General features: G+C 38.6%; 1 long non-coding RNA gene across 1 annotated transcript in view; it reads right to left on the bottom strand.

Annotated features, from left to right (window-relative positions):
- Positions 1–26512, bottom strand: part of LOC113262191 (uncharacterized) — a 149178-nt gene extending 122666 nt beyond the window's left edge. The window contains exon 1 of the long non-coding RNA XR_006410536.3: positions 1948–26512. This is a non-coding gene — a long non-coding RNA (uncharacterized LOC113262191). The remainder of the gene's footprint in view (positions 1–1947) is intronic.
- Between the last annotated feature and the right edge of the window lie 309 nt (positions 26513–26821).

Below are 26821 nucleotides of genomic sequence, written 5' to 3'. Positions count from 1 at the left end.
GTGTGGAGTGATATCTTACTGTGGTTTTAAGTTGCACTTCCCTGATTAGTGATGTTGCGCATCTTTTCATGTGTGTTTGGCCATCAGAATTAATCACAATAGGACAATAGAAAATAAAGAAGTGAAATAAATAATAAAATGAGGTAGTTCAATATATGTCCATTTCAAATTTCAGAACAAAGTGGTAGAATAATGGAAGGACAGAGATATTTAAAGAATATTTAAAAGATTACAGACTTTCCTCTACTTACAGTGGGGTCATGTCTCAATAAACCCTTAAGATGAAAATATTAATGAAAAATATATTTAATACACTTAACCTACCAAACATCATAGCTTAGCCTAGCCTAACTTAAACATCCTCAAAACACTTATATTAGTTTACAGTTGGACAATATCAAACACAAAGCCTATTTTATAACAAAGTGTTGAATATCTCATGTAATTTATTGAATTCTGCATTGAAAATGAAAAACAGAATGGTTGTACAGGTACAGAATGGTTGTCAGTGTGTCGATTATTTATCACTGTGATTATGTGGTTGATTAGAAGCTGTGACTTGTTGCCACTTCCCAGCAGCATGAAAGAATTTTATACAGCATATTGTTAGCCCATGAAAAGATCTAAATTCAAAGTATGGTTTCTACTGAATGCATATTACTTTCATACCATTGTAAAGTAAAAAAATTGTTAAGTTGACCATCGTAAGTCAGGGATGGTCTGTACTTCAAAGATAATCACCAAGAATTTTCCAGAATTGTGAAAGTACTATAATATACAAAGCAAATAAATATAAATTTATGCATAGACACTTCTTAGTCATGCCATGTACCAAAGACAAAATTATAAAAGCAACCAGATTATTTACAAAAGAGTATCACTTAGACTGACTATAGTCTTAATAGCAACAATGGAAACCAGACAAAAGTGGAATATCTACAATGTTCTAGAAAATAATTATAGATCCAGAATTAAAAATCCAGTGAAATTAAGTTCCAAAAATGAGGTGAAATAAAGATACTTTTAGGTAGATAGAAATTTAACTACCAAAAAACTCAGTAAAGTCAGATATAAAGGATATACTTCAGTAAGAATGAGACAATCCCAGAAAGCATGAAATATTTGGTAAGTAAACAAAAATAGTAAGCATATGGATAACCTTAAATACACATTAATTTAATAATAACAGTAACAATATGTAAGGTTAAAAACAAATATGAAAAAATTTCAAAATATAGCATCTCAGTAGTGTGTAAGATGTAAGTTAGGATCGATGGAGGAAAAAAGCATTCTAAAATCTTTGTATTATCCAGGAGAATGGTAAAATAGTCATCGACTTTATTTTTTTCTATGAAAATCTTTATTTTTTTATGTTATGTTAGTTACCATACAGTACTCCATTAGTGTTTGATGTAGTGTTCCATGCTTCATTGCGTCATTAACTTTAGATCACAAACTGTGTGTAAACAATTTCGAAGGTAACCACTAAAAGAATAGAGATAGGCCTATATCTACCAGATCTGCGAAGAGAAATAAACGGAATGCAGAATCAAATGGAAAGCTAAAGGTGAAAACCGCTTTGAGCAGAAAGAGTTTAGAATTTGTAAATCAACAAGTCTCTTGAGTTTTCCCATGGGAGCTTAGGATAGTATCGGATCATTCAGAAAAAGAAAGTGGCCACCTTTTTGATAGGCTAAGATGAAAATTAAGAAATAATTCTTTATGCTTTTCCACTTGAACATTGGCTACAGTCCCTAGTTATTGCAATGTTTTAGATTAATTTGAAAATCTGCACCCAATGTGAAAGCTCCAGGGGGAGGTGCAGGAGAGAAAAGAGGCTTTATTCAGATGGCGACATCTTCCTCTACAGTCTTCCCAGAAAAGCAGCTGACCCTCCCCCCCCCCCCCCCCCCCCCCCCGCCCCAGTACCCAGCGCCCCTTTGCTACCTGAGCAATGCCGCTGTGAGAACCTGGTGGCTGCTGAGGACAGTGTCTTGTTCTGGGGAACAGGCTCTGCTCGTGTGGCTCAGCTCTGGCATTCACTTCAGATACGGCAGGGAGACTGTTTAGACCTTGTAATGCTGAGAAAAGATATCTTGTGATTGGAATTCCATGAAGATGATGCCAGAAAAGCTTTCCTTCCTTTGGTTCATAGCACCGGCTGTCACAATCAATCTGCTATTCCAATGGGAAACTTTCACTATTTTCTTCCAATCCATTAAGCGGATTCTTTTGTAGCTTTTTTTTTTTTTAACTTCAATCAAATGAGCTGCTGTTTTCTTCATACTACACTGTAATTTTGGTAGACAATTTGTTTTTAACTCCTGGACCAGTGGGTTTTACGAAGGGGTTCTTATTTCTTGAGTTCTAGAAAGCAACCATAAAACCTTACAAATCTTTCACTCTTTCTGACCCGTGGGATGCTCCAGCTGACAGTAACTCTAGACGCCTTCTAGAAGTATAAGTAATTCAGAAGAAATCACTTGTGTCTGCAGCTTATTAGTTACAAAACACCAACCATCCCCAGATTATAGTGTATGGATAAGTTTGTTAGCGAGGTGTTTAGAACTCCACAGAAAGACTGTCTTAGCTGGCACTTGCTTCCTGGTCTGACCCTTATATAGCTATTACTGAGTTACTATACATTTGAAATAAAGACAAAATAACGCTATAGATTATCCATTTTTCTCAAACATCTTTAATACAGACACAGTCCTCAGTGCCCCAGACAACTAACCTAGTCTTAGACTCTGCCCCCTCCATTTTTCTTGCCAGGTCATTTGGACTTGTCCTAACCTGACCACTGGCCCAAGAGTAGGGTGTGGGAATGGTAGGACCTGCTCCAAAGGAGGCGGACACTGTGTGAAGTGGGGAGGAGGTCTGTGGTCTCCACCCAAGGAAGGGGAGCTTATCTCTGGAGTTCTGCCCCACCATTTAAAAGGGGTGGGAAAAAGAGGAGGATGAGGGCAAAGGGAGCCCCATTGGCCTGATGGGCAGCCAGCCAGTGGGCAGACAAAGGGAGCTGCAGTGGGCCAGGGCCCTCACTTCCTGGATCAGGAAGGAGTAAAGTCGATTCCCACAGGACAACTCCTAGAACTCCAAGGATCTAAGATTGGGAGGAACCTAACTTTTCAATCAGTCCAATCACTCTTCCTTCCCTGTCTAGGGTTCAAACTTGTATTCAGTTTTAATTTAAACACTTCCTATGTCAGGGGGACTCCTATTTGTGGCACCACTGGGGTGACATGGCTTACGGAGATTAAGACCTGGGAGGCGGGAATGGTTAAGAAATGGAGTTAGGCCATGACAGGGATGAGAAAAGGAGAGGGCAGAGGAAACAGACATGTAGAAGAATCAGGACTTCTACAGCCATATAATGGGAAAGCACTTCAGACTTGGGGTGTCCCTGGTCCTTGGGTGACAATGGGCAGGCTGTGGACAATGAGGCTGATGTTGGCTAGGGAGAGGTATGGGCCTCAGGATCCTAGGCCTACATTATAGATTTCAGGACACCTTCATGGTATTTTCTAGGCTAGATGGTAGGTACCTCAGAGTCTCTCCATCCCCTCCATAGATCAAATGAGGCTCACGTGGCAACTGAATTGTGCTGGGGCCAAGAGTGCCAAGGAACAGTGTGGCTGTGATGGGTGGTGCCAGGTTCAGCTCTGCCAGGACATCCCCCTCCAGAACTGGCTATCTGAGGCTAACAGAAAGTGCCCACAGGGACCCTAGTGCCTCAGGCCTGGGAAGAGAAGTGTCAGGGCTATTGATCCAGAGCCTCTAAGAACTCCCATTACTGGGCCAATGATGGTCCATGGCAAACCTCCAGTCAACTTAGCTTTGAGACCCCCAACTTCCAGCTCTGTCAACTACGGAGTTGCTTCCTTGAAAACGAGCTCCAGGACTTCTGAGAAAGCTCCAAGTGGGTGGGGGAGGCAAAGAAAAAAATGAGTCTTCTGCTTCCAGTGAGTCCCAGAAAAGTAGTGACGGGTCTGTCAGATATGGCCCCAACTCTGATTCCAAGACTAAGGTCTGAACATCTAGTTTGGGCCTCTCTCCTTTTCTCTGCGTATGTGTTTTTTCATGCAGTCAGGGCATTAACATACATTTGTTTAGTTATTTTCACTCAATTTGACAATACTTCGGAAATCCAAGATAGTGGCGAGAGGCTCCATGTCAGCTCAGATTACTATTCCTTGCTCTTTTTCTTTTTGAGGCTTAAGCTAGTGAAAGAAGGTCACAGTGTGAGCATCTGTCATAGTGTTCTCAGTCCTGCATCCTAGCTTTATACCAGCATTTGTCAGAGAAGAAGGCAAATCCTCTGTGCCCAGTGCACTGAAATGCACTGTACAGATAAAATGGGGAGGAGGGTTATTGGAGCTGCAAGAAAAGCTTGGTTCTCCTCTCATTTTCTCCCTTCCATTGGAAGAAAAGTAAGGCTTGTATCAAGAAGATCAGAACAATCTGGAGAGGGGGAAATTGGATGCATGGACATTTTTGGTCCTCCCACCTTACTGGTAGCCTTAAGCACTTGCTTTATCCAGTGATGCAACCTGCAAGGACATGTCCAGTCAAAACTGCAAAGCCAGCATTGTTTTCCAGTCCCCTCTTTATGTCCCTTTGTGACCCTCCTCCTGCCACCATGCCTGGGCAGCCCTGTAGAGCGCTCTGGGGTCTAAAGCTGCCACCCTACTTAAGTCTGCCCATAAAGAAATCCCCAGATTTCTACTCCCAGTTCAGAACTGGCATTCCTTGACAATGATCTGAGCAAGGTTGAAAAGCCAACTGTCTTTTAAGATATTGCTAACACAGATTAAAGGGACTAATCTTATAAAAGAAGTGGCTACTGTTAAGTCACTTGCCAAGGTCACCCACTTCTAAGTGGCAGGAGGGAGAATCAAATTCTAACCATCTGATTCCAAAACCTTTTTTTCCAAATAAATTTCCAAAAGGCTGGAAATCTAAGGGAAATTTTTCCTTAAAGATGGAAAGTCTCTTTATGTATCAGTTACTCTGTGTTCATAGTGCTTTGCCTCCTGTTCCCCCTCCGGGGAAAAAAATGCATGGGATTCTTATCGCAGCCACATAGGACTCCCGCACCCCCGGGTAAATCCTCTAGAACAGAGGCCTTCCTGGAGGAGGGAACATGGCTTGGCACAAGATAAGCACATTCACAAATCACAAATGTGCCCGCCCTGAGTGGTTGCTACAGCAAGGATGGTATGCTCTTTCCTTTCTGGAGTACTTACTTGCCAGCAGGTAACAATTAAGCCATAATAACTAACAACAGCTTCTAAAGAAAAGGGGGAAAGGGGAGGACTTAAATCAATTCAGCACATTTAGTTGTTATACCATGTGAGTGTTCTCAAACCAAAATGCTAATTTTGAGATTATTTAGAATTAACCAATAATATAATGCTACTTTCTCCCAACAAGATAAATTGTCCCTTGGGGATAAAAATAGCGAATGAGTTCAGCACAATGGCAGCATACTTCTCATGAAATGGAGGAGATTCTCAAAGTCAAGAGTAGAGACAATAACAAAAAAGCCATAGATAAGTTAAAATGATGTAAAGAATCAAATATGTCATCTAATTGAATTATCTTAATACAGTAAAACTAAGCTGTGGGGATTTGGTGAGGAAAGCGGGGATTAGAATTTTCGGGTTGCAAATGGAACTCTACAGCCTGCTAAGAAATATGTCACATTATTTACTGCTTTCAAATTTAATAAGCCTTCAGCTACCCATGATATTCAGAGACAGGAATGTGGTACTCCTCTGAATTCCCGGGTTAACATGGTTAACCAGAAACCTTTTTTGAGTTCAATCTTTCTTTCTGAAAATCTTTCAAAAATGTTTGGTTTTTTTGTCCTAATAAGTGCAACGTACTCAGTAGAGAATATTTATTCCAGTACCTCAGAATCACTGACCAGTTAGGTTTGTGGAAAGTCTAAGAGACAGGGCTGAATTTGTAACAACCCTGGAAAACAGTCTTTTGCTCTTTCAAGTGTCTAACAGGAATTCACGGAGTTGTAAGTAAACTCTTCCAAGTGAAAGAGTGTGAAGTAAAGCCAAAGGATCTATTTGAAGTTTCAGGGAGTTCTATCTCAGTAAATAAAGTCGCTTCCAGTTTCCCAGTTTGACCAAACTTATACTAAGCACCTGTTTGACATGGAGGTTTCAAAAAATAGATATAATCCTTGCATCTGGGGAGCTCATTGACTAGGATAAAGAAAGAGATATAATTGAGTCTAACACACAGAAGTGTATTTACACTACCGCGAAGATAAGAATTAAGTTGGCTGAGGGATGCAGAGGAAGGAAGAGGAGAATGGTAGGGAAGATGACGCTTGAATTAGCCTCCAAAAGTGTGTATGGGATTTCTGGATAGTGGGAAGGTGGTGAAGAGGCCATTCAGGAAGGAAACCGTACTGATAAAGACATAAAGATGTAACTATATGGCATTTATACAAAGCAGTAATTTATTCATCTGTATAGACTAGTGCACATGGTTTGAGATGCGGAGAGGATAGCTATGATGCCAGAAATGGAGACTGGAGCAAGTCAGTGAAAAGCAGGGAGTTTCGTTCTAACACAGTTTGCCTTAATTTAGAAAACACTGGAAAGTCACGAGAAGTTGTTAAGCAGGGGAAAGGTGTGATGGAATTTGTGTTTGGGGAATGTCATTCTGATGGGAGTGTAGTGGATGGCTTGGTGGGGCAAGACTGGAGGCAAAAAGACCTAAGAGCTTATTGCAGGAGACAGTGAAAGGTTATGAGGATCTGGGCTAGGGTGATGACAGTGAGAATGGAAAGTAGGGGAGAGATTAGGGAGTCTTTCCCAAGTAGAATAAGTAGAACCTGTTGATTGCCTTAGATTATAGAGATTATAGGCGGATAGGATAGTTTGCTTCCATAAAACAGGGATAGTAGAAGGATAAAGAGCCTTAGAAGCATGGACATAGATTTGAATACACACTAAGAAAATCCAAGGAGCTTGTAGGATGTCCGAATGAAAATCTCTAAGGGCCATTTGGATGGACCCTTGCATTACTGAATCCCAGCAAGAGCACCTTAATCTATGCAGCTTCATGACTGGCTAACACTCAATAATACAAATATTTGACATTTCACCTGTAGTCTGTGAATAAACCCAGAAAGGCCACATAAGCCATTTGTCACACTCAATGAGAAGTCTGTGTGCTGTGTTGTGTTTATAATTCAGGCCTCGGTTTTTCCACTATCTCGTGGCTCTACTGAACCTCTAAGGTGGCCACAAAAGAACCCCATAAAACAACTACCATTGCTATTCCCATGGGCTTCCTAGTGGGTGCTCAGATTTGTTTATTCTTCAACAGAGTATCCTTTCTGATTCAAATACAGTAGATAAGTGATCTTATTCTTTTTAGTGGATGCCCTCTTTCTCTCCTCTACTCTCATGTGCTGACCATGTACAGTTCCTCAGGCAAGTCTTCAAAGCCTCCAGCAGCACAACCTTCAACCATATTCCTTTCTATGATACATGCTGGAGTTCAGGAAGATTCCATGTGCCATGCAAATCATCCTCCGTATGAGCTAAGAGTTCAATTCCGAGTCTATACCAGGCTTCCGCTGTCACTACCAATGACCACATAACTGTACTGGTTGGTTGTTAGCTCAAGCAAAACAGCCATTTTCTTATCTGAGCACACAAAGAGTTTATCACAAATATTTAAGCACCATGTAGAGTTAATTTTCCCATATAAAATTGGAAGCTTAGATTCATGATTGCCTTGATTGTACTGTTAAACCACTTTGATCTGACGTATTATAAGCAATGTGATTCCCTCAAAGATTCTGCCAAAGTAGCCACCAGGGTAGATCACATAAAAAAAAAAAAATCAATCCAATATGGAACGAGATTTGCTGGGAGATTAAATACAAATGAGGCCAAAGATGGAAGGTAGAGATTGAGTCATTTCTTTTCTTCTCATGATTCTAGTGCAGCGGATTTCAACCCCAGTTGTGGATTGGAGCCACATGAGGGGATAATTTTTTCCCCCACAAAAGCATTGTGCCTGGGCCATAGGCCCAAAGTTTCAGTACAGCCCTCCATGTATACTTTTAAATGAGTCATTCTTCTAGTGTCTTTTATTCACAACACATAAAAACTAATGAACTTTCAGAAGAAACAGAATATGACCATCAATGTGCATTCATTTAGCCAAAGTATGCACACCCAGAGTACACCAGGACCGGAGGGGGTGGAATAAGGCCTGTATAAGGTGTGCGCTCAGAGTATCCACCAGCCTGTTTCTGAGAGACAACTCATACTCCCCAAGATTTCCCTGAGTGTATCTGCATTTGTGATCAGCCTTAGCTCATGTGATTTAAACACACATTAGCCCATCCTCCCCTCTCCCCCAAAAATAAATATTACCAGATCTGCTCAAAGACACTAGTCAGCCTAGAAAAAGGGAGGTGGGAGGTATACGTCCCCAGTCCTGAGCTAAGGGATTAGAGAGTCACCATAGTAGGTTAGGGGGGGTGCAACAATGCCAGGATTAACAGTAACAAAGAGGACTCTATTTGGTCACCAGGTGCCCATCTCTTTCCTCACTCAAAATGATGACCTTGCTGGCAAGCCCTCATAGCTGAGTACTAGGACTCCTAGGCCATTACCAGTGAGCACAGCTGGGGTCCAGAAGGAAAGGGAAGCAACTCTTGGATCTCAGCTCAGATCATCCCAGATCCTGCCCTGACTGCCACTAGTCTGCCTCCAGTCCAACTCCACTTCCAATTTCTGCCAATTGGCAATCTGAACTCAGCCCCCCAGTTACTGAGAACCATGCCACCAGCAGCCCTGCAGAAGGGCATCCCGCATCCTGGCAGGACGAGGCCAAGTCAAGCAGACGTGAGCAGCCAAGATTTAAAGGCCAGGCTCAGAGAGATAGAGTCGTATGCCACCCTGTCATCGTCACAGCTCCAGCTACTGAGGGCCTGCCCCATGACATCCTCAGGCTAGGTGCTTTATGTCCGTTTACTCATGCAAATATGGAAAGCAGGACTTAGTTCCAATATACAAGGCCACATCCACTGTGGAAGAGGCTGTTTCTGTGAAGTCTCAGGTACCCTCAAGCCCATAAGGGAGCTCTGGAATGGGAGTAGCCATCTTTTCATTACGCTTCTTGGACTCCCTTGACAATACTGTTAGATTCTGGGTGGTGGGGATGGGTATGGTTGCAGATATTACCTACAAGTCTGGTGACAGGTTGTAAGTGGGATGACCTACAGGTCCTTGGAATTTAGTATGGGCCAGCCAGGGGCTCGAAGGGGAGGGAATGAAGCCATGTGGAGCTGAAAGGACCTTAGAGATCATCTGGCCCAATCGTACATTTCAGATCAGAGCAATTAGAGTCTTACAGAGCTTAGGTGGTTGTCCAGAATTACTCAAAATGTTGATGGCAGAGATAGGGTGAGAGCCCTAGGACTCTAACCTGTCACCCCGTGCTTCCTCTGGTGGATGCAGCCCATGAGGTTTCCAAAGAAATCAGCCAGGTCCTCCGCAAGAGAAAACTAGGGATTTGAAGAGAGGTTCCAGTGATGCATGCAGACAAACCATAAAGGCCACAGGAAACAAGTGCTCAAGTGGGGCCGTGACAGGAACAAATAGAAAGGACAATGGCGTCAGAGGTGGCATAAGGCCGCGTGTAATTAAGTGATAAATGCACGCCCTCAGCAATTAGTGCTTTGGAAATTGAAAAGACATCACTGGCATAGGTGCGCGGAAAGGAAGTTATTGGTTAAATTTTATCCTTCAGCTTAAAAGGCAGGAACATGTCAGGTTCGGGAGGAGGATTAGGTTATGCCCTTAGGTGATACTCGGACATGCTAACCAGGCAACGGAATGGGACTTCATAAAAAGAAATGGCAATGGTGGGTCATGCATTTCAGTGCCTTGTGCATACAGAATTGCATGTGGAGGCCTGATTTTTCTATCCAAGCTGATTGACATGAAAGCATGTTGGGTTTGCCTTAGTGATGATTATTAAATTCCAGTTAGGTGGGATTTTGTATGCATAGGAAGTTACGGCAGCAACATATTTTTGTTTATCCATCACTATTTATTCATTCTTAGTTATCTCTATATTTTTATATACAGCCAAAAATAACATTATGCCTACAGCAAAATTTTCTCTTTGGTTGGAAGAGTTCATTCTTAACACTTACCACCTCAACAAGGCCAACTGATTGTACTCTTAAAGACTCACAGTCTTGTCCCTTCCTCCAGTATCTGGCTACTGCCCTAAGCCAAACTCTCTTAAGCTCCAGACTTCTATGGCAATAACCTCCTAACTGGTCTTTTTTCCTCCAGAAAAACGGTAAGAAAAGAACACAAATTCCTTAAGGTCGGTAGATTGTACAGAGTCCATACGTCTCAAGTGCAAAGCCGGTGTTACATGTTCAAGGTCATAGGAAAATTTCTGTTCTGGTCTGGTAGAATTTTCAGAAATTGGTATTCCTCATGGGGATATTTCAAGTCTGTTGTTTAGAAGCCTGGTAATTTTACCTGGCATTCTTTTTATTCAGTTCCAATCAACCAGTTAGTGCAACCACAAATTTTCGTAAACTTACTCTCTTTCCCACTTTTCATTAGATAGCTTACATGTTGTACACAGAACCCAACTTGCAGTTAACCTGAAAACCCAAGAAAACCAAGGAAGAACCATCAGGAAAAATACTGCTCTTTCAGACTTAATTGTCCCCCCCCTTAGCCAAGATCTATTTATTGCCATTTCCAGAATTACTCTTATAAGTATCTGGTTATCATAACCACAAAAGACAGCTTATTAGTTTCAACTGCCGGGTAAAAGCACACAGCATTTTCAAGATTTCTGGTTTCACCCTTTTAACCCAAAGAATAACTATAAATAGATGATGAAGTCTGGGATTTCCACAGCTAAGTGCTGCTATAAATAGTTTTAAACATTTTCCCACTTCATGCTTTCTAAAAGAACATTCTCCACTTCCTTTCTTGGATAACCTCTGGGAATAAAGCACAATTGCATTCAGAATTTAACTGAGGGAGTTTAACGAAACTCCTAGTGAACCTATTAGCAACTCAAAACTTTCCTCAGATACTGAAAAATCTGAAAATAAGAGGATTTTACATTTAAGTAGAAATTTCTGAGAAAGGTAATTTTTAAAGGATGTTTTTAATATCTTTTTTCTCTTCATTACTAGAAATTTTCTTTGAAAAAAACAAAAAACAAAGAACAAAAGTAAGCCAAAACCTGGATCACTTACTTCCAGTTGTTATTTAACATAAATGAAATTTGTTCTAATTTTCTTGAGAACTTTGCTAGATTGGAAACTGTGGTGGATATGAAGTGAAATAAATATATTTCTTTCAACTCTCCTCACACATTAAAATCCAGAAAAAAAAGATAAGAATTCACTTCAGTGGTCAGTTATCCAGACTGTCTTCTGCCTTCAAGAATTTCACAAACCACCCTGTAGAATGGACGCAACCATTCAAAATTCTTTTGACAAAATCCCTACCATTAACTGCTTTCCCATGGTGCATGCCTGTGACAGACCAAAGACAGAGTAGTTCGGGATTTCCTCATCTCTCCGGAGAGAGATGCTTGCACTCTAGCAACCTCTGCTGGTGGTTATTTTTTACTGGGAAGAAAGCAAAAACAGCCAGTCTTCTAAATGGCAGGACAATAAAGTAAAAACAACAATGAAAAGAGGTCATGTCAGTAAAACTTATGTTCCTGTTTTATATTTTGGTTAAAATAGGCGAGGAGGCCATGAGAGGTTATAAAAATTTTTAATTAAAATTTTATACAAGGAAGAAATAAAAAAAATACATGGAAATAAGTAAATTTGGAAATACAATGTTCCAAAATCTTTGGGACACAGCAAAAGCAGTTTTAAGATGGAAGTTTATAGTGATACAGGCCTACCTCAAGAAACAAGAAAAACTTCAAAAAACCTAACCTTATACCTAAATGAACTTGAAAAAGAGCAAAGCCCCAAGTTACAGGAAAAAAAAATAATAAAGATCAGAGCAAAAATAGAGACTAAAAAGGAAAGACCAATAAGAGCTGGTTCTTTAAAAAGATAAAATTGATAAACATTTCACCAAACTCATCAAAATAGGACTCAAAATCAGATATGAAAGAAAAGAAATAACAACTGACACCACAGAATATAAATGATTATAAAAGAATACTATAAAAAAATTAATGCCAACAAACTGGGCAACATAGAAGAAACAAATTTCTCCATACAAACTTCCAAAATTGAGTCAGGATGTAGAAAATCTGACTGATTACTAGCAATGAAACTGAATTGGTAATCAAAAATTTCCCTAAAAAACAAAAATCTAAGACCAAATGGCTTCACAGATGAATTCTACCAAACATTTAAAGAAGAGTTAATATTTGTTCTCCTCAAACTATTTCAAAACATAGAAGAGGAAGAAAAGAAGATAGAGGAAATCTTCCAAATTCATTTTGCAAGACCAGCATTACCTGAATAATAAAACCAACAAAAATATTACAACAAAAGGAAAAACTACAGGCTGCTATTCTTGATTAACATAAACGTAAAAAATCTTCCACAAAATATTAGCAAACCAAATTCAACATATATTAATAGGTTCATTCACTACAATTAGTGCAATTTATTCCAAGGATGCAAATGTGGTTCAATATTCACAATCACTCCATTAACAAGAAGGATGAAAATCATGTGATTTATCAATAGATGCAGAAAAAGCATTTGATAAAATTCAACATTTGTTTATGATAACACCTCTCAACAAAGTGTGTTTAAGGGAACATACCTCAAAATAACAAAGGCCATATGTGGAAAAACCTGCAATTAACAACATGCTCAATAGTGAAAAATTAAAATTAAAATAGTGAAAAATTAAAAATTTTCCTCTAAGATCAGGAACAAGACAAAGATAGCCACTCTCCCCAGTTTTATTCAACATAGTACTGGATGTCCTAGCTTCAACAACCAGACAACAAATAAAAGGCATCCAGATTGTTAAAGAAATAGTAAAACTGTCACTATTTGCACAGCACATGATACTATACATAGAAAACTTTAAAGACTCCACAAGAAAACTATTAGAACTGATAAATGAATTCTTTAAAGTTGTAGGATATAAAAATTAATATACAGAAATCTGATGCATTTCTACACACTAAAAATGAAGCAGCAAAAAGAAATTAAGAAAATAATCCCACTTACAAGGCACCAAAAATAATAAAATATATAGGAATAAATTGAACCAAGGAAATGAAAGACCTATACTCTGAAAGCCATGGGACGTTGATAAAAAAAAAAAAATTAAAGATGACTCAGATGAAAAGATACACCATACTCATGGATTGGAAGAATATTACTGAAATGTCCATACTACCCAGATTATCCACAGATTCAATACAATCCCTAACAAATACCAACAGCATTTTCCCCAGAACTAAAAGAAATAATTCTAAAAGTTGTATGGCACCACAAAAGATCCTGAAGAGCCAAAGCAATCTTGGGAAAGAAGAACAAAGCTGGACTATCACAATCCCAGATTTCATTATTTACTACAGAGCTACAGTAATCAAAACAGTATGGTACTGGCACAAAAATGGACATACAGATCAATGGAACAGGATAGAGAACTCAGAAATAAACTCACACCAAATGGTAAATTAATCTACAACAAAGGAGGCCAGAATATAAAATGAGGAAAAGAGTACACGGTGAAGGCAAAACTGGACAGCTACATGCAAAGAATGAAACTGGACCACTTTCTTGCAATGTACACAAAAATAAACTCAAAATGGATTAAAGACCTAAATGTGAGACCAGAAGCCATATAACTCCCACAAGAAAACACATGAAGTAATTTCTTGGACATCTTGCTTAGCAACTTATTTATGAATAAGCCTCCTCAGGCAGGTAAAACAAAAGCAAAAATACACTATTGGGACTACACCAAAACAAAACGCTTTTTCATAGCAAAGGAAACCACCAGCAATACAAAAAGACAAAGCAGTGGATGGGAGAAGATATTTGCAAAGGATATATCTGGTAAGTGGTTAATATCCAACATATATAAAGAACATATACAACTCAACACCAAAAAAGCCAATCTGTTGGGGGAAAAAAAAATGGGCAGAAGACCTGAGCAGACATTTTTTCCAAAAAAGCCCTACAGATGCCTAACAGACCCATGAAAAGATGCTCAACGCCACTTTGATTAGTGATTTCAATAGCGCAATGCAAATGAAAACCACAAGAAATCACCACACACCTGTCGGAATGGCTACCATCAAAAAGACGAGAAATAAGTGTTGGAAGGGGTGTGGAGAAAAAGGAACCCTTGTGCACTGTTGATGGAAATGCAAATTTGTGTGACTATTGTGAAAAACAGTATGGAGTTTCCCCCAAAACTTAAAAACAGAAACACCATATGATCCAGTAATTCTACTACTAGGAATTTACTCGAAGAAAATGAAAACACTAATTTGAAAAGATATATACACCCCCATGTTTGCTACAGAATTATTTACAATGACCAGGACATGGAAGCAATTCAAGTAACTATTGCTAGATGAATGGATAAATAAAATCTGTTTTATACATACACATGTGTATTATCCATCAAAAAGATTAAGATCTTGCCATTTGTGACAACATGCATGGTCCTACAGGATATTATGAGAAGAGAAATAAGTCAGACAGAGAAAGACAAATACTACATGATTTCACTTAAATGTGGAAACTAAAAAAACAAATGATCAAACAAAATTTATACATAGGTCTTTGACCTGTTTTGAGTTCATATTTGTATATTGTGTAAGGGAAAGGTCCAACTTCATTTATATTATTTTTTTGCATAAAGATATCCAGTTTTAGTGGCACTTTTAATGAAAGACTGTCCTTTACCTGTTAAATACTCTTGGCACCCTTGTCAAAAGGATATGAAGAGTTCTCCACATATATATCAGCTTATTTCTGGGATTTCTATTGTATTCCATTTGTCTGTCAGTACACACTGTTTTGGTTACTGGAGCTTTGAAATCAGGAAGTTCAAGTCCCCAACTTTGTTCTTTTTTGAAATTGTTTTGGCTATTCCGGGTCCTTGAGATTCCCCATGAATTTTAGGATGGACTTTTCTGTGTTTGCTTGTTAGATGCCATTGGATTTTGAGAAATGTTGCATTGAATATATAGATCACTTTGGGAAGTATTGCCATCTTAGCAATATTCAGTCTTCCAATTCATGAACTTGTGCTCTTTTTCCATTTATTCGGGTCTTTAATTTTCTTTTTTAGTTTCAGCATACAAGTCCTTTGCTTTACTGCTTAAAATTGGGAATTTTTATTCTATCATAAATGGAATTGTTTTCTTAATTTCCTTTTTTTCATTTTTAGTGCATAGAAATGCAACCAATTTTTTACATGTTGTTTACATATCCTGCTACTTTGCTGAATTTATTAGCTCTAAGTATTTTTTGTTGACTCTTTAGTGTAATCCCATCATATTTTGATACTCTGTTAAGTCTTCTAGAATTGACCATTTACCATTATGTAAGTCATTTTTAGTTGTGGTAAGTTTTCCCCTTCTGGAATTTACTTTCTATATATTTATAAGGCCACTCAAGCTTTTTTTCAATTAGTGCTTACATATTACATTTCTTATACTTTTAACTTTTCACTACCACTATATTTAAGGTGGGTTTCTTGTAGACAGCAAATAATAAAGTTTTGTTTTTAAATCCCGTCTGAGCTATATAATGGAATATTACTCAGCCATCAAAAAGAATGAAATCTTGCCATTTGCAGTGACATGGTTGGAAGTAGAAGGTATTATGCTAAGTGAAATAAATCAGTCAGAGAAAGACAAATACCATATGATTTCACTCATGTGGAATTTAAGAAGCAAAACAGATGAGCATAGGGGAAGGGTAGAAAAAAATAGGTTGAAAATTGAGAGGGAGGCAAACCATAAGAGACACTGAACTCTAGGGAAACAAACTGAGGGTTGCTGGAGGGGAGAAGGGTGGGGGAATGGTGTAGCTGGGTGATGGGCATTAAGGAGGGCACATAATGTAATGAGCATTGAGTGTTATAGGCAACTGATTAATCACAAAATTCTACCTCTGAAACTAATAAAAGCATGGAAAAAAAATAAAAATCCAGTCTGAATATTCATCTTTTGCTGGGTATGCTTAGACTACTCACCTTTAATACTATCAATATGGTTAATTTTAAGCTGATCATTTTGTTTCTATTTGCCCTGTTTGTTATTTTTGTTGTTTTTCTTGACTTTTAAAAGTGCTTTACTTGAATATTTATTACTATTCTATTTTAAAATTTTTTTCAACTATCTTTCATTGCATTTATTTTTACTGGTAGCTCAAAGTATTACCTTATATGTTCCTTTATAGTCCAGTTACAGTTAATTTCTCTTTTTAAGCAAAACATGAAAGCTTTACATCCATTGAGTTTCCTGAATGGTTCCCTTTATTTCTATATTGACAAATGTATTACAAGTACATACATATTGATACCCTTACTAAGTACCCAACCATGTATATTGTTTGCTTGCAACCATCATATGTATTTTAAGCAGCTAAAAGGAGAAAAGTCATTTATATTTATCCAGATATTTATAATGTCTCCTGCTCTTCATTTCTAAAGTTCCAAGTTTCTCTTAGCTTGAACAATCTCTCTTAGCATATCTTCCAGAGCAGGTATGCTGGTATCAGATTCTCAGTTTTCTTTCATTTAAAAATATTTTTTAATTCTGAAGGACATTTTTAATGAATATAGAATTCTGTGTTGATTGTTTTGTTTTTCTTTCTGTACTTTAAAGATGTTCCACTGTCTTCTGGCCATGATGGTTTCTGATGAGAAATCTTCAGTAACTCAAAATTTTCTTCTGTAACATGTTGCTTTTATTTACTGTTTTCATAGTCTTTTTTCTCTTATAGTCTCTCCTTTTCAGTCTGCCTGTTTCTGTCTCCTTTCTCCCCCCCCACCCCCCGCCACTCCACCTCCCCTCCCCTCTCCCTTTTGCAGCTTGATTACATGCCTTGGCATGGTTTTCTTTGAGTTTATCCTGATTGAACTTTACTGAGGTTTATGTTTTCCCCCCAGTTAGTAAGTTTTAAGCATGCCATTTTTTTCTCAAATAGTTTTTCTGCACTAATCTTTCTCTTCTTTTGTAACTCTGACGACATAAGTGTTAGAACTTCTGACATCATCTCCTAGGTCCCTGAGGCTCTGTTAATTTTGTTTCAAGTTTTTGTTCTTTCTATATTTCATGTTGGATAATTTATATTGATCATTTTCTGTAGTCTTTCTGCAGTCTCCATTCTGCTATTGAGCCCACCCAGTTAGTCCTTAAATATTTTTTGTATTACATTGTATTTTTCAGTCCTAAAATATTTTGTTTGGTTTTAAAATAGAAACTTTTCTCTGTTGAGAAATATTTCTTTTTGTGTATTTCAAGAGTGGTTATAATAGCTCCTTAAAGATTTTGCCTGCTGATGCCAATATCTGAGTCATCTCATTGTTGGCATTTGTTGATTGTCCTTCCCTTGAGAAAGTCATATTTTCCTGGTTCTTTTAGTATCAAATAATTCTTTATTATATTCTGGACTTACTAAGAATTGTGTTATGAAGCTCTGGGTACTATTTAAGTCTTTTAGGATGCTAATTTCTTATTGTGTCTTTAGCAGCAATCAGACTGGTTAGGTTGAGACTTCAAGTTCTTTTTGCCTTCTGGGTCATGTTTCCTACCACAGAATTCAGTTTTCCAAGACTTTTCTACCCTTGGGGTCTGTTTTTATGCATTCACGGATCTCAATGAACTTGGCACTTGTGCAGGCTCACACTCATATTTAGGAGATGCCTTTTTCCAGTCTCTTTTCTCTTGGATTTCCCTGAAGTTGTTGGACTCTCCAGGGCTTCTGACCATAAAGATACTTTCTTTTGGATTTTAGGTGCCTATGTCACCCTGCAGGACTGTATTTCTGCAAGTGACCTGTCTACATGCCTGGGCCAGGAAAGGGAAATAAATCTAAGAAAATGACCGATTTCCAATCCCCTGTACTCTTTAGCTCACAGGGGCACCTTTCTTGGTTCTCTGGCCAGAAAAGCAGGGCTTCTCATAGAGATTTTGCTCTTTTTTTTTTTTAAGATTTTATTTATGTATTTGACAGGATAGAGACAGCCAGCGAGAGAGGGAACACAAGCAGGGGGAGTGGGAGAGGAAGAAGCAGGCTCATAGCGGAGAAGCCTGATGTGGGGCTCGATCCCACAATGCCGGGATCACGCCCTGAGCCGAAGGCAGACACTTAACGACTGAGCCACCCAGGCGCCCCAAGAGATTTTGCTCTTTTGCTTCCACTGTGTATTTCTGCAACACAGGTTGCCAGGCCACTCTCAGAGGAGTCGGGAGATTTAAAAAAATCTTGGACACTCACTTGTGGTGGTTTGAAGTTTTTGTTCCTCTCCCCCATTTTCCTGTTGTTTACTTTTCAGTTTTCAGTTGTTTTTGTTTTCTCTTCAGAGATGTTAGCTGTAAGCCATGAGATAGTTAGAAACTAACAAATGCTTATTGAATGAAAAATTAAGTCTGGTCTGTCTCTCTTACTGGAATGTCAGCTTCATGAAGACATGGATTGTGTGTCTGTCTTCTCCAGTGTGATGTTACTGGTGTCTTGTCCAGTGTGGTACACGTTAAGGTCAAAATAATTATTGAATTCAATGATATTGGGCAAAGAATGAACAAGAAAATATTGAAGTGATTAAGAAAAAAGAGAATTTAACTTAGAATATGTATAGGGCATTTAAACATGAGATGATGTTGTAAGAATGATGTATCTTCTGCCTGAAAGAGGAGATTAATGGCAAGACTGTAGAAATGCCAGGATTTGGAGGATATAAGTGGAAGGACTTTGCAGGTGTAATATTAAATAATAAATAAGGCTCTTGGCAGAGAGAACAAGTCTGAAAGTAATATATTATTCAGAAAACAATAGAAATTGGCATGGATTTCCAAAAAAGAAAAAAACCCAATCGTTTAACAATCTAGTCTTTGAGTTTTGACAAGAAAAATAGTAATACTCTGTGGTATAGAAAAAGAAGGAAAAGAGGAAGCTTATTGTTCCCTCTGAACAATACATAATGAAAGGCTTGAAAGCCAGAGACAATGGGAACTATCCTTTCTAACTGTTCCATAAGGGATCAGTATTTGTCTAAATGAAGCTATCAGAAAGACACTCAAACAGGATAATAAAACGGTCACAGGTCAAGGCAAGTGACACTTATCTAGGGTCATCAGTACAGAAGGAATGGCATTATATAGACCGGCTGTTGACATCTCTTGGCAGATGAGGAGGGGAATTATCATAGGGATTCTCTAGTAGAACAGAAGACTGATTGATGTTCAGTGACAAATAGCCATAGCTCATTCAAATGCTCTGTCTCCAGTGACAGTGTGTTCATTACAGAAATGAAAGGGACACTACCAAAATGCTATCATTTGACAGAAAAAGAACAATGTGTTTAAATGACAGAAATTATTGGAGTACAGGTTAGAGAAATGGGATGGTCGAATCTTAAAAGTCTTATTTCAGAACTTTTTAAGTGATTTACAAGGATAAACGTCTGAAAAATATTTTCAACATTTGTTTTAAAGCATGAAGGTTCTCAAAAACTGAATACAATACTGTCACCAATTTTGGCAAATTTGAGCATCATTGGGCTATAGATATAAAGAAAAATGGGTCCTGAGTGGGTGAAGTGAAGAGGGAGATGCCCCGCTGGTGACAAGAGTAATAAATTGTAAAAAGATGACCAGTTACTCCTAAGGGCTATATTTTAGTTCATAGCAATGCATGAGAGTTAATTTATTTTGACAAATGTACCATGATTATAAAAGGCGAAACTTTGTCAAGTGTATACAAGTGTTATTTGTATTATATTTATAATTTTAAGAATCCAAAATTATTCCAAAATGAAAGCACTTATTTTTTCAAAAAGTCTTGAGAAAAAAAAAAATCTATAAAAGTTCATCTTGGAGGCAGTCCAGCATGCTGACATAAGAATATCCTGAACTTCCTCTTCCCATGAGCACATCAGATCTATAGCTACACATGGAATGATTCTACCTGAAAAACACTTGCAAAGTAGTGAATCAGCTCCTTCATGTTGGCGACCACAAAAAGGTCTACATCATGGCAGTTGAAGAAGCTGAAATCCTAAACCCCAGCATGAACCAAATAAACCCCAACCCTGGTATGGTGATCCACAATGAGGAGGGAACGCACAAACCCAGAGCTCCTCCCTAAAGAGAGAAAGTGTTTTAGCCCACATCAGACCCCTCATCTTATAAGACCTGCCCCTGAGAGAGAAGCCCCCACAACATCTGCCTTTGAAACCAATGAGTCTTGCATCCATGAAACTCAAAGGCTCTCATGAACCGAGAAACTCCTTTTACAGGGCTTGTGCTCAGACTCATTTATCCCTGGACTCAGCACAAAAGCAAACATTTGAAAAGCCCCCAGAATACACGTGGAAGAGATTATTTTGCTAAACTTAAAGCATCAGCCAGAGGAGCAGGGGCCCATTAGGATACTTGCCAGGGATGAAGGTGCTGGCAGGCACTATCGTTGCCCTCTCCCTTGCTACAGCATCACTTTCTTTTTCTTGGCAGGTGCCATCTTTACCTTCCAAATAATGAGCACCATATTTACGCTCTCCCTCTGCCTTGTAATGCTGGCAAGTGTGATTTGATCAGCCGACAGCTCTTACTTCTGGTGTCATTGTCCTTGCAGCTGTAGCCCAGTAGACACCCATTGGTTACCTGGCTCTGGAGCACTTACAGGGGCCCACAGAGTTGCTCTCAGGAAATGCAGGCTGGTAGACACTACTTTGTGATCTCCCTCTGCCTTCCTCCAGCTTGAAAGTATCTCCCAGAAGGGAGTTTCTACCCTTGTCTGGTTCCCCAACTTTTGCAGCTGCTGCCAGGGAATACCTCTAAATCGCCAGGCCCCAGTGGCACTTATGCTCACAGGTCCCATAGGACTATAACCAACATAGTAAGAGTTCTTAAACATCTGCCAGTCAGAGCATGGCAAGAAGCAACAAATCCAAGAACTCAATCCTTCCGTGAAAGAGGTCTGTTAGCTTATCAAGCAGAACACTGTGGGGCCGGATTCTAATTAAATACACGTCTATGTGCTCACTGTAAACCTTTCCAGAGAACTCAGAAGGTGGGCAGTCTTTTCTTACTCTTTTTCTGCCATACCAGTATCACTTCCAGGAGAACACTTTTATACATCTGGTACCCTAGTTTTTACGGCTGGTACTCTGCTTTGGTGGCTGCCACCCAGGGGATGCCCCATGATTGCCTAAACCTGCCAAGGGAGCTTGTGTTCCTAGGTCCCTAATGACTGTAACAGAGAGACAGTTCTTGGCTGTCCACCACCCCCAGACAGTACTATGTGGAGAATGTATAGAAACTGCCTCCTACCCCCAGACTTTCTGTGAAGGAGACCTCTTTTCTTATCCTGGAGCTTCAGGTAAAGGGACAGGCTTCAGGTCTGCCATATATCTAGAGTCTCCAGTTCTTATCAGGGAGCATGAGCTAAGGGATACCATCTTCGTGCCTTCCCTCTCCCTCACTGCAGATTTCTGGTAGCTCCCTGAAGGGGGCTTATCCATTCAACCAGAGGCCTAATTTTTGCAACTGTTAAGCAGGAGATACCTCTAGATCACCTAGTCTAGAGGCCCCAAGGATTTAAAGTTGTACTGCCAAAGAGCTGCATATATTTTTTTTTAAAAGATTTTATTTATTTATTTGACAGAGATAGAGACAGCCAGCGAGAGAGGGAACACAAGCAGGGGGAGTGGGAGAGGAAGAAGCAGGCTCATAGCGGAAGAGCCTGATGTGGGGCTCGATCCCAGATCGCCGGGATCACGCCCTGAGCCGAAGGCAGACACTTAACCGCTGTGCCACCCAGGCGCCCCAGAGCTGCATATATTTTTATACTTTAAAAGCTACTGCTTATACTATGTTAAATAACAGTGGTGAGAGTAGACATTCCTGTCTTGCTCCTGACCATAGAGGAAAAGCTCTCACTTTTTCCCCATTAAGAATGGTATTAACTATGGGTTTTTCATATATGGCCTTTATTATGTTGAGGTGTGTTCCCTCTAAACCTACCAAATGGAGGGTTTTTTCCATCATAAATGGATGTTATACTTTTCAAGTGTTTTTTCTGCATCTATTGAAATGATCATATGATTCCTAACCTTTCTTTTATTAACGTGGCTTATCATGTTGATTGATTTGCAAATATTGAACCACCTTGCAACCCAGGAATAAAACGCACTTGATTGTAGTGAATGATTTTTTAAATGTATTGTTGGATTCAGTTTGCTTGTATTTTATTGAAAATTTTTGCAATCATGTTCATCAGGGAGATTGGCCTATAGTTCTTTTTAGTGGAGTCTTCGGTTTTGGTGTCAGAGTGATGCTGGCACTATAGAATGAATTTAGAAATGTTCCTTCCATTTCTATTTTTTGGAATAGTTTGAGAAGAATGGATATTCACTCCTCTTTAAATGTTTGATAGAATCCACCTGTGAAGCCATCTGGTCCTTGACTTTTGTTTTTGGGAGTTTTTTTTTTTATTATTATTACTGATTCAGTGTCTTTGCCAGTTATCAGTCTGTTCAAGTTTTCTATTTCTTCCTGTTTCAGTAGTTTATAGGTTTCTAGGAATTTATCCATTTCTTCCAGGTTGTCCAATTTGTTGGCATATAGTTTATCATAACAATCAGTCAACAAAAAAAATTAAAGACATCCAAATTGGTAAGGAAGTCAAACTTTCACTATTCACAGATGACATGATACTCTATATAAAACTGGAAAGACTCCACCAAGGAACTGCTAGAACTGATAAACAAATTCAGTACAGTTGCGAGATACAAAATCAACATGCAGAAATCTGTTGCATTTCTATACACAAATAATGAAGCAGCATAAAGAGAAATTAAGGAATCAATCCCATTTACAATTGCACCAAAAAAAAAAAAAAAAAAGATATCTTGGAATAAACCTGACCAAAGAGGTGAAAGACCTGTACTCTGAAAACTAAAAAAACACTGAAGAAAGAAATCGAAGATGACACAAAAAAGGGAAAAATATTCTATGCTCATGAACTGGAAGAATATTATTAAAATGTCTATGCTACTTGAAGCAATCTACATATTTAATTAAATCTCTATCAAAATACTGACAGCATTTTTCACAGAGCTAGAACAATCCTAAAATTTGTATGGAAGCACAAAAGACCCCAAACAGACAAAGCAACTTTAAGAAAGAAAAGCAAAGCTGGAGGCATCACAATTCCTGACTTCAAGTTATATTGCAAAGCTGTAGTGATCAAAACAGTTTGGTACTGGCACAAAAATAGACACATCGATCAATAGAACAAAACAGAAAACTCAGCAATGAATCCACAACTGTATGGTCAATTAATCTTCAACAAAGTAGGAAAGAATACCAAGTGGCAAAAAGACAGTCTTTTCAACAAATGATGTTGGGAAGACTGGAAAGCTACACGCAAAAGAATAAAACTGGACCACTTTCATATGCCATACACAAAAATAAATTCAAAATGGATCAAAGATCTAAATGCAAGACAGGAAACCATAAAAATCCTAGAGGAGAACACAGGCAGTAGTCCCTTTGATATTGGCCATAAGAACTTCTTTCTAGATATGTTTTCTGAAGGAAAGGAAACAAAAACAAAATAAATTATTGGGACTACATCAAAATAAAAAGCTACTGAATACCAAAAGAAACAGTCAGCAAAACCAAAAGGCAACCTACAGAAAAGGAGAAGATATTTGCAAGTAACATATCTGAAAAAGAGTAGCCAAAATACATAAAGCATTTATAAAACTCAACACCCCCCAAAAATGAATAATCCAATTAAAAATAAGAAGACATGAATAGACATTCTCTCAAAGAAGACATCCAGATGGTTAAGAGACACATGAAAAGATGCCCAACATCACTGATCATCAGGAAATACAAATCGAAACTACAAGATATCATCTCACACCTGTCATTCGGCTAAAAATCAACACAAGAAACAGGTGTTGTTCCTAGCTATCTATACAGATATATAGATATATAAATATATATCTCACACAATGGAATATTACTCATCGATTAAAAAATGAATGAATCTTGCCATTTGCAACAACATGGGTGGAGCTGGAAAGTATTATGCTAAGCAAAATAAGAGAAAGACACATACCATATGATTTCACTGGCTTTGAAAAATCAGTGGTAGTAACCTCAAGGAGCTCCAAAAATCAACAAGGCTCAACATCAGGAAAACCAGAGTGATATAGAAATGGAGACTCTGCTCTTAAAGTGCACGTGCATGAACTCTCTTGCTCCTAGACTTAGCACAGAGGCAGCAGTTTGAAAAAGCACCTGGGACATATGTGGAGATTATTGACTAATTTTAGGTTGTGTGTTGGAAGAACAGAAATCTGTAGGAACTTTATCCAGAGATGAAAGTGCAGGCAGGTGCCATTTTTCTTGACCTCCTTCTGGCTAGCTGGCCTGATGCTCGTGGTTACCAGTTCTGACACCCTCCATCTACCCTTATGTTCCCCTGTGGACACACCCCACCCAACCCTGCCTACTCCAGAAGGAGCCCTGCCAAACTGACTCCCAACCTACCAAACCTAATGGTGGCCTCGGCCAGTACTGACATGCCCTTCCCCCTCCTTTGGGTCCTCTCTGCCAAACCTGATGCATAGACCAAGATGGGACCAGCATCCTACAAAACGGCTACTGTACTGCCACATCTAGTAAGCAGACTCAGCGATAAAGTGCATCCCTCCAAAGGGGCCCTTGCCATACACAGGACAACCCTCAGGTACCAGCATGCCTGCAAACATTCACAACTGTGCCTAACAGCCACTCAAACTTGGGGCCAGCCCTCCCCACCTGTATAGTCCCAGCAGATATAAACAGTCCTCTCAGCCAGCCGCTTCAGGGACCAACCCCATCCACCAGTTTGCCTGAGCAGTCACACTGTAGCTAAGGGTGCCCGCAAAGGATACTTGTGGAGTGACTGGTTCTGGTAACCAGGGAAGATTGTGCTTCTGGCTGCCAAAGGATGCATTTAACATAAGACCACTTTTTAAAAAACAGACAGCATAGCTGATCTACCTAACACATAGAAACAACGTCAGATAGACAAAATGGAGAAACAGAAAAATATATTCCAAATGAAAGAAGACAGAAACTCAGAAAAAGAACTAAATGAAATGGAGATAAAAAGTAGACCTGATAAAGAGTTCAAAGCAAATGTCATAAAGATGCTCATTGAACCTGAGAATAGATGAATACAGTGAGAACTTTGACAAAGACATGGAAAATATAAAAAAAGAAACAATCAGTATTGAAGAATAACTGAAATGAAAAACGCAGTCTCAAAGACGTGGTAGAAATCATCCAAGCTGAACAACAAAAAGAAAAAAAAAATTTAAATGGTAACAATTTAAGGGACCATTGGGATAACATCAAGAATACTAATATTTGCATTATAGGAATTTCAGAAGGCCAAAAATATATAGGGAAAGAAAACTTAAATAATTTCTGAAAACTTCTCTAACCTGGAGAAGAAAACAGACGTTCAGGTCCAGGAAACTGAGAGATCCCCAAACAAAATAAATCCAAAGAAATCCACGTGAAGACATATAGTAACTAGAATTTCAAAAATTAAAGATAGAGAATCTTAAAAGCAGCAAAAGAAAAACAACTACACAAAGCAGTGCCCATAAAAATTCAGGCCAGAAGGAAATGGCAAAATATATTCAGAGTTGAAAGGAAAATACATAAAACCAAGAATGCTCTACTTGGCAAGTTTATCGTTCAGAACTGATGTTGGTTAATTGAACATGATAAAAAAATAAATAAAATAAAACCTCCAAAATAAAAAAAGAGATAAAGATTTTTCCAAATAAAAGTTAAGTGAGTTCATCACCACTAAACTGGTCTTATAAGAAATGCTAAAGAGTCTTCTTTAGCAGAAAAGGCCCTAAGTAGACGAAAATCATAAAAGAAAAATACCTTTCCTTTGTATGTAAAATAGGTAACAAATCATTATAATATTAAATATATGGGAAGGCAGCAAAAGATAGTGCATTTAGAATATTTATGACGTTAAGAAGTTATCAACTTAGGGGCGCCTGGGTGGCACGGTGGTTAAGCGTCGGCCTTTGGCTCAGGGCGTGATCCCGGCGCTATGGGATCGAGCCCCACATCAGGCTCCTCCACTATGAGCCTGCTTCTTCCTCTCCCACTCCCCCTGCTTGTGTTCCCTCTCTCGCTGGCTGTCTCTCTCTGTCAAATAAATAAATAAAATCTTAAAAAAAAGAAGTTATCAACTTAAAATAGACTGCTATATACATCGTGTATTATATATAATCCTCATGGTAACGACAAAAAAAAAAAACACCCTATAACAGGCACTCAAAAATAAAGAGAAAGGAATGCTAATTCTAAATTTTTCAAATCACAAAGTAAGAGAGCAAGACAAGAAAGGAACAGAGAAGAACTGCAAAAACAACCAGAAAACAGTGTACAAAATAGCAATGAGTACATACCTATCAATAATTACTTCAAAGGTAAATCAACCTAATGCTCCAATCAAAGATATAAGGACACTGAATGGATAAAAAACAAGTCCCATCTATATACTACCTACAAGAAA

Source organism: Ursus arctos, unplaced genomic scaffold (assembly GCF_023065955.2).
Source record: "Ursus arctos isolate Adak ecotype North America unplaced genomic scaffold, UrsArc2.0 scaffold_27, whole genome shotgun sequence".
Classification (NCBI taxonomy): Eukaryota; Metazoa; Chordata; class Mammalia; order Carnivora; family Ursidae; genus Ursus; species Ursus arctos.
The sequence above is the reverse complement of the archived record's forward strand: the minus strand, read 5'-3'. Positions and strand labels throughout refer to the sequence as shown.